Genomic DNA, 8,947 nt, shown 5'->3' with positions numbered 1-8,947 from the left:
TAATTTGTATCTATTTTATAGGTTTCACAAAAGAAAATCGAACCAAAAAAAATCTACTCGAGTATTGAGAATACATACAAATATACAATTAGCTCGAAGCATGCGGGTGTCTGACATGGTTTTGTATCACAGGTATAAATAATCTGTTCACTTCCAATGAAATGCACATATTCATATTGCAAGACATAGTAATGATAAGACTCGTAAACACAAATTTTCAAACCTTATGAATCACTGAGAGTGGTTTTCCTTCGTTGCTCGTAGCCATATCTTTCTCCGACTCATCCTTGTTAGCCGTATCTTTCTTAGCCATATCCTCATGGCGATCGCAGTAAAAGAATGCAAGCCACTTGCGTACGGACAAGCGCACCAGGTCCAAAAGGCCCCATCTTTCTAGTGTCATCCACACCCACTCCCCCACGAGCTCAAGAAGGAAAGGAAGTAGACCATTCAAATGTTGGCGGTAGTCGGTAGTTATTAACTTTTGTCATTAAAAGCAGACGTCCAGCCCACAACTCTGTCGTCCAGCACTGTCCTTAATAAATTACATAGCAGACACTCTGTCGTTCCAGCCACCCACGTTTTTAATGTAATATTCAATATAGTGTAAAATGTGTAAAATGTGTAAAATGTGTAGTGTGTAGAAAGTTCTCATACCCTCTATAAATAGAGGCCTTATGTAATGCATTTGTGTAAGGCAGTAAAGCAATAAAATTAGTTATTATCTCTGTGTATTTGTCTTTCTCTTTGCCTTCAAATTGGTATTAGAGCATGAAGAGCTGGGCTTAGGAAGAAAAGAATTATGTGTTGATGTGTATAACTGCTGTAGCAGTGAATGGAGCTTCTAATATTTTCTTGATTGCAGATCATTATCAGCTTCTAAAGTTGGAGACTAGTGGCTACCAAGATTGAGAGAAGAAAAGATCCCAATTTAATGTTTGAAGAAAGTATGAGCTGATTTCTTGGAGTGAAGTCTAATGTTAAAAAAAAAATTGTTAAAAAGGGAAAATAAGCATTATAATGTTGTTTGTTTAAGCTATATGTCATTGGCTTGGACTTGTTTGGTGGATTTGCTTTGTAAAGAAAAGTTTAAAATTGTAAGGTGCAGTTGTAACTGTGTATTAATATGGCTTCAGGAAGTAGTATAGCTCAACCACAAATTCCAATATTTTCTGGTAAAAATTATGAATTTTGGGCTATAAAAATGAAGACACTATTTTGTTCTCAAGGCATATGAGATCTTATTGAAAAGGGTTTTATTGAACCACAAGATGAGTCTACATTAACACAAGATGAAAATGATAAATTACAAGATAACAGGAAAAAAGATGCTAAAGCGTTGTTTCTAATTCAACAATCTTTAGATGAATCAATTTTTCCTAAGATTTGTGCTACTAAAAAGTCTAAAATTGCATGGAATATTTTAGAAACAACATATCAAGGGACATCAAAAGTTAAGATTTCTAAATTGCAAACTTTAAGGCGTGATTTTGAAAATTTGTGTATGAAAGATTCAAAGTCAGTTGATCAATTTCTAAATCAAGTAATGAATGTGGTTAATCAAATTAGATCATATGGTGATGATTTGACAGATCAAAAAGTTGTTGAAAAGATACTTCGTTGTTTGCCTAGAAAATTTGATGCCATTGTTGTTGCCATTGAAGAATCTAAAGATTTGACAATACTATCTATTGATGAATTGATGGGATCACTTTTATCTCATGAATCAAGAATGAACAGAAATAACAATTCTTCTTTGGAGAATGCATTTAGATCGCAGGTATCTTTTGGCAGAGGAAGAGGAAGATCAAACTACAGAGGAAGAGGAAGAGGAAGAGGTAGAAGCATAGATGGACATGGAAGTCCAAATCAAGAAGAGAGAACAAATCAATCCATTCAGAGTTCTAATAGAGGACATGGCAGAAGTTCATTCCAACACCCATCATTAAGGTTTGATGAATCTCGAATTCATTGTCATTATTGTAAGAGATTTGGTCATATTGCAAGTGAATGTAGAAAGAAACAAGAGGATATTGAAAAGAATGGTGCTAATTACTCAGATGTATCTGATAACAATTCAGGAAGTTTATTTATAACTTGTAATGTTTCTCAAGAAAGCTCTAGTGATATATGGTTCCTAGATAGTGGATGTAGTAACCATATGACTGGAAATAAAGATTTTTTTGCTAGCTTGGATGATTCTGTAAAATCTGAAGTAAAGCTAGGAAATGATAGTAAAGTCTCTGTAATGGGAAAAGGTGTTATAAATGTCTTGACAAAAAATGGAGGAAAAAGATATATTCCTGATGTGTATTTTGCGCCTAGATTAAAACACAATCTCATGAGTGTTGGTCAACTAGTACAAAAAGGTTACAAAGTTTCTTTTGATAATGATGTTTGCACAATCTTGGATAGAAATCCTAGTGGCAGGTTAATTGCAAGGGTCAACATGACACAAAATCAAATGTTCCCCCTCCAGATTCATTGCATTCAAGGAGGAAAAGAAGTTAGTTTCAAGACAGTATACTCAGATTAGTCGTGGCTATGGCATTTGAGGTATGGTCATCTTCATTTTGATGCTTTAAGCTTATTACAAAAGAAGAATATGGTGAAAGGATTGCCTCAAATATTGAAACCACCAAGTTCATGTGAAAGTTGTATTTTGGCAAAACAACATAGAGAAAGCTTCCCAGTAGGAGGTTCATATAGAGCAAGAGCACCATTGGAATTAGTTCACAGTGATATATGTGGACCTATGCAAACTCCATCTTTAGGAGGAAGTATATATTTCCTAACATTTATTGATGATTTTAGTAGGAAGATTTGGATATACTTTCTCAAACAAAAAAGTGAAGCTTTTGAAAAGTTCAAGGATTTCAAAAATTTGGTTGAAAAACAAAGTGGTCACTACATCAAGGTATTGTGATCTGATAGAGGTGGTGAATTCAGTTCTAATGATTTTCTAGAATTTTGTAGATTTCATGAAATTAAGAAGCAGTTTACCATAAGGTACACACCACAACAAAATGGTGTAGCAGAAAGGAAGAATAGAACCATAATGGAAATGGCAAGGAGTATGTTGAAGGCCAAAAATCTATCCAATGAGTTTTGGGCAGAAGCAGTAGCATGTGCTATATACATTTTGAACAAGAGTCCTACAAAGAGTGTTAAGAACACAATTCCACAAGAAGCATGGAATGGTAAGAAACATACAGTATCCCATTTTAGAGTTTTTGGTTGCGTTGCTTATTCATTAGTTCCATCTGAATTGAGAAAGAAATTGGATGATAAAAGTGAAAAATGCATCTTTATTGGCTATAGTGAAGAATCAAAGGCTTATAGATTGTATAATCCTGTTTCAAAGAAATTGATCATTAGCAGGGATGTTAAATTTGAAGAAGAAGATTCATGGCACGAAATGATAACAAACAAGTCACAAGAGGAGCACCAATATTACAAGGTGATGATGAATTAAAGGAACAAGGGACTCAATCAACACCCAATACTCCACCAAGGAACTTTGTGCAAGGTGCCACACCTCCAAGTTCAAATGAAAGTGATAAATCTGATTCAACATTCTCAACACCAGGTTACAAAGGTAAGAAGACAAGAAGCTTAAAAGAAATATATGATCAAGAAGAAGAGAATGTAGATATTTACTCAAATTTTGCTTTATTTTCTTGTGATCCATTGTATTTTGATGAAGCAATTAAAGAAGATAAATGGGTCAAGGCAATGGATGAAAAAATTGACTCTATTGAAAGAAATAACACATGGGAATTAATGGATTTACCTAAAGGAAAAGAATGTATAGGAGTCAAATGGGTTTACAAAACTAAATTTGATGAAAAAGGTGAAATTGTTAAGCACAAGGCAAGACTAGTTGCTAAAGGTTTTTCACAACAATATGGAGTTGATTATAATGAAACATTTGCTCCAGTTGCTAGACTTGACATAGTTCGAACTATTTTAGCAATAGCAGCACAAAATGATTGGAAAGTGTATCAAATGGATGTAAAATCAGCTTTTTTGAATGATTTTCTTGATGAAGAGGTATATATTAAACAACCACCTAGTTATGAGGTTAGTGAGCATGAAAACAAGGTATATAAACTAAACAAGGCACTTTATGGTTTGAAACAAGCTCCTAGGGCTTGGTAGAAGAGGATTGATTCATACATGATAAGTAATCAATTCAATAGAAGTAACAATGAGCCCACGTTATATGTTAAGACTAATAAGGAAGGTCAGATTTTGATTGTATGCTTGTATGTTGATGACTTAATATTCACTGAAAATCTATCAGTAGACATGTTCAAGTCAGAAATGATGAAATAATTTGAAATGACAGATTTGGGGTTGATGAGATATTTCTTAGGTATTGAAGTTATTCAATGTGACAAAGGTATCTTCATTTGTCAATCCAAGTATATAAAGGATTTTTTAAAGAGATTTAAAATGATGAATTCCAATCCAGTGTCAACTCCAGTTGCAACAGGAACAAAACTTAGCAAGGAAGAAAAGGGCTCAAATGTTGATCCAACTATGTTTAAAAGACTTGTTGGAAGTTTAATGTATATGACAGCTACAAGGCCAGACATCATGTATAGTGTCAGTTTAATCTCAAGGTTCATGGAATCACCACAAAATTCTCATTGGCAAGTTGGAAAAAGGATATTGAGATATATTGCAGGAACAATGGGATATGGAATTCTATATTCCAAAGCTAACAATTTTGGTTTGATTGGTTATACTAACAGTGATTTTGCAGGTAGCATTGATGACAGGAAGAGCACTTCTGGATATATCTTTCACCTTGGATCAGGAGCTATATCATGGGCATCAAAGAAGCAACCTATAGTGACAATCTCATCAGCTGAAGCAGAATATGTAGCTACCACTTCCACAGCATGTCAAGCAGTATGGATGCGTCGAATTTTGTTTGATCTTCACCATCATCAGGAGGAACCAACACCAATTTTTTGTGATAACAAATCAACAATAGCATTATCTAAAAATCATGTATTTCATAAGAAGAGCAAACATATTGATACAAGATACCACTTCATCAGAGAATTGGTCAACAATGGAGAAATCTACCTTGAGTTCTGCAAATCTGAAGATCAATTGGCAAATATATTCACTAAGCCATTACCAAAGAATGACTTTGAATATTTGCGAGAGAAATTGGGTATTACTGATGCAAAATTTGTTAATGACAAAAATTAAGGGGGAGTGTTGGCGGTAGTTGGTAGTTATTAACTTTTGTCATTAAAAGCAGACGTCCAGCCCACAACTCTGCCGTCCAGCACCGTCCTTAATAAATTACATAGCAGACACTCTGTCGTTCCAACCACCCACGTTTTTAAAGTAATATTTAATATAGTGTAAAATGTGTAAAATGTGTTGTGTGTAGAAAGTTCTCATACCCTCTATAAATAGAGGCCTTATGTAATGCATTTGTGTAAGGCAGTAAGGCAATAAAATCAGTTATTATCTCTGTTATTATCTTTCGTTAAATCTGGCCTTCTTCACGGAGAACTTTCCAACCATGTAGAAAAAGGTGAAATTACCACAACCACATATGATCAAGCAGGCCCCAAGAATGAACCAAGCCAGCTTGTGAGCCTTGCGGTCAAGCATTGCGTACATTGCAGCCATGAAGCCATAGGCCGTAAAGGCAAACGTGGCACAAACCAAAAGGTTGGTAGCACAGAGGAACAGTATCTTATTTCCCGTTGTGATAGGGGTATTCATCTGCCACATCAGCACCACGAAGAAAAAATGCAACACAGTAAAAAATTGAGAAAAAGCTTAAATGAGTCTAATCCCAGCAGAATTGGTGCACCCAAGTTCTTATCTGACTCTCCTTTTTCTACCTTCATCACGAAACTTCCCGGAATAGTGAAAGCCGCCGTAGAAGACATTGTTGCTAACAGAACTGCCAGCACTAACTCTACGTTGCGCCTGTCGTCAAATGTTTTGTCCACCGTCTTTATTGCAACCTCATGTTTGGCCGCGCTCACCTTTGGAGCGCTGTACAAGAAAGGCTTGCGCTTCGAAGGATAACTAGGCAACACTACAATTATCTTGTCAGATTCGTGATACTGTGTGTTCTCTCTCACAATGTCCAGGGCCGTTAAGCCTTCCTTATTTAGGGCAAATTTGTTTATCCCCCCGATCCGCAGCAACGAGCTCACCATCTACAAAATGCACACACAGATTCAGTTCACTGGAAATGGTAATCCATTAAAAACAGTAATGCTTAAGGATTTAAACTTTTTCCTTGCTGGGTATTTTCAAAGGAAATACTTTCATTAACTTCACTTTATGGTTACCTATTTCAATAGTTCACGAGATCTGGCCAAGAAATCTTACACAAACCCAAATCGAGTACTCGTACATTGTTTCTTCAAGGAAATAAACCAAAGTTTTGTTTCCTAAGAAACTTACATTGAAGCTTTTTTTCCTTGCTGCAATATGCAGAGGCGTGTCTCCTTCACTTATCTTTGAAAAACGATCTGTTTCTCCAGCCGCATCTTTTTCTCTACTTTGGGGGGGCTTTTCCTCTGGAGGCTTGTCAAGTCCCCTGTTCACCAAGTCTAATAAAAACACTTTTTTACTCAAGTATTCAACAATTCTGACTTGGCTAACTTGGGCAGCTAAATGCAGTACGTTCACTCCACAACTGTTCGGTATTTCAACAGCGTCTGGCCGCCACTTTATCAACTCTTGGACTGCTTCCAGATGCCCCAGCTTCGCCGCCATACAAAGCGGTGTTTCTTTGTTGTCATTAAGAACTTAACACAGTTGGGGTACTTTAGTCTCTATTAACTGCTTTATTATATACACATCGTTCCTGGCAACAGCTATATGCAAGGCTGTATCTCCATGTTTATATTTCTCTTGGATTAAATCATTTGCATCTAGCAACTTTAGAATCCGGTCCACCAGATCTGTAAAAGAGACATCCTACAACATTACCTTAAGTTTGGGAAGCTCTTGTTAAAGAATGGCTAAAGCTAAGAATGCCTAGTTTACCCTTTGCTCAAGCGATAAAAACCTCAACTAAAGACTCAAAATCGTGAACATAGAGAAAATAAAGCCATGAAGTACCATATGTATAATGTATAAAACAGCTACCAACAGTGAAGAAATCAAAGCTGAAAATAATAATAAGATCAATAGAATAAAACAACTGTAAAAAAAAGACAGCCATGCTTAACTCATTTCAAGTGAAGAAAGTTTGGGACATGGAATGATATTTATTTGGCGAAAAGTTTGATAGTTGTTTAAATAAGGAATCACTGATAGTCTGAGGGCATTGTTGCATCAATCTTAAGGAAGATTTTTTTAATAGTATATTATAAAGAACAATCTGTAAATGAGTGCATAGACATTTTATAGTAATAGGAGACTACCCGGTCTTACATCTTTCTTATGGGGTTTAAGTCCTCTTTTTTCAACTAAAGGGTATACATTCTTTTCCCTCTCAGAATTTAACCTTGTAACCAATCTTTAAAAACACAAGTCCTCCATTACTAACAAACTAGGACTATACTATCATCCACGCAAATAAAAACATAATTTTTTCAAAACACTCACTTAAATCTCCTCTGTTTATTGCAACATAAACAGGTTCTCTCGTCCAGAGTCTATTGCAGAAGCCTTGGCGTTTTCCCTTTACATAGCTGCTTCACTGTGGATAAATCGCCGCTTTCGCAGGCTTTGAAGAGAGGCGTCTCCTTATTCTTGTTTAAGACATCCACATCACTTTGTTCTTGTTAGAGCAGATGCTTTACCACATGAGGAAAGCCTCCCTGAGCAGCCAAGTGCAATGCAGTATTTCCTTGAGCATTTGTAGCTCTTACAAGCAGAGAATTGAGTCGCAGGAGCTGTTGAACGAATGATAGATTTCCCACAGCGGCAGCTAAATGGAGAAGGGTGTTTTCCCCTCCAAGTGTTCTACTTTTGAGAACCTTTTCTGCAAGTTGGGCATCCGCTATCTTTATTTTCGGACTCAGTGCGGCGTTGTACGCCTCATGATCGATTCCCTCGTTGAGCTGCTCAATATTAGTCGCCATGGCAATCTCTTCAGATTTCTGGGCTCTTGCCTTCACTACTCGTCTTTATAATGTTGTTAAACAATTTGATTTAGGAAAATGGGCATACCCTTCAAGGAGGGCACCGGCTACGGTGCAACTTATTTGCACCGTGCCGTTTGCATTTCCGTCAGTCTCCAACTCCTCTGACATTTCCGTCCTCCGTCCTCCTCCCGTTTCGTGCCGTAGAATTTTGGTACACGTACGGTGTCAAATTCATTATTTACTGTGTATGGTCCACTCGCGCACTCTTCCTCTTCTTACCTCGAAGAAAATGACGTCGGCTCTAAACAGGAAATCCAAAACTTATATCTTGCACGTTCAAAAGACTGAAAAAATGTTGTGGTAACTAAATGGGAAGCATATTTAAAGTATCCGGGCGGTTAAAGAATGCAGTTTAAATTTTAGCAGAGGAGAAAGGGAAGGTTTTATTGTTTAGATGTGTTGAAAGCGAAAGGAAGTTTGCTCTCAGGTACCTACCACACGTTAAATGGGAATCCTCTTTGTTTTCTTTAATTACAAATTGGGCTTCAATATTGATGGTTAATCTCGTCTCATAAATAATTATCTAATAATTTTGAGACATTGATATTGTTGTTTATACTGAACATCATTAAGTTCATACGATAAAATTGCTTTTTAATATGTTCTTTTGTAAAAGGTAGGTCCGTGATTGGGAGATGCTAAGTTGATTATTTGGTTGGAATGTTGTCTTTTAAGTGCATTGGTATGTCTTTGATTGGGAAATGTTAAGTTGATTATTTGGTTGGGATGTTTTCTATTTAGTGCATAGGTATGGATAATTTGAATTTTGTGATTTTTAAAAATTATATTTGTTTAGTGTA

The 8,947-nt window shown here is 36.1% G+C and overlaps 1 pseudogene; it reads right to left on the bottom strand.

Annotated features, from left to right (window-relative positions):
• Positions 1–217: 217 nt before the first annotated feature.
• LOC149546367 (uncharacterized) lies at positions 218–8,084 on the bottom strand (annotated as a pseudogene).
• Between the last annotated feature and the right edge of the window lie 863 nt (positions 8,085–8,947).

Source organism: Cupressus sempervirens, chromosome 7 (assembly GCF_028749045.1).
Source record: "Cupressus sempervirens isolate cs-2001-9-10 chromosome 7, ASM2874904v1, whole genome shotgun sequence".
Taxonomy (NCBI): domain Eukaryota; kingdom Viridiplantae; phylum Streptophyta; class Pinopsida; order Cupressales; family Cupressaceae; genus Cupressus; species Cupressus sempervirens.
This window is presented reverse-complemented; position numbering and strand designations above follow the sequence as displayed.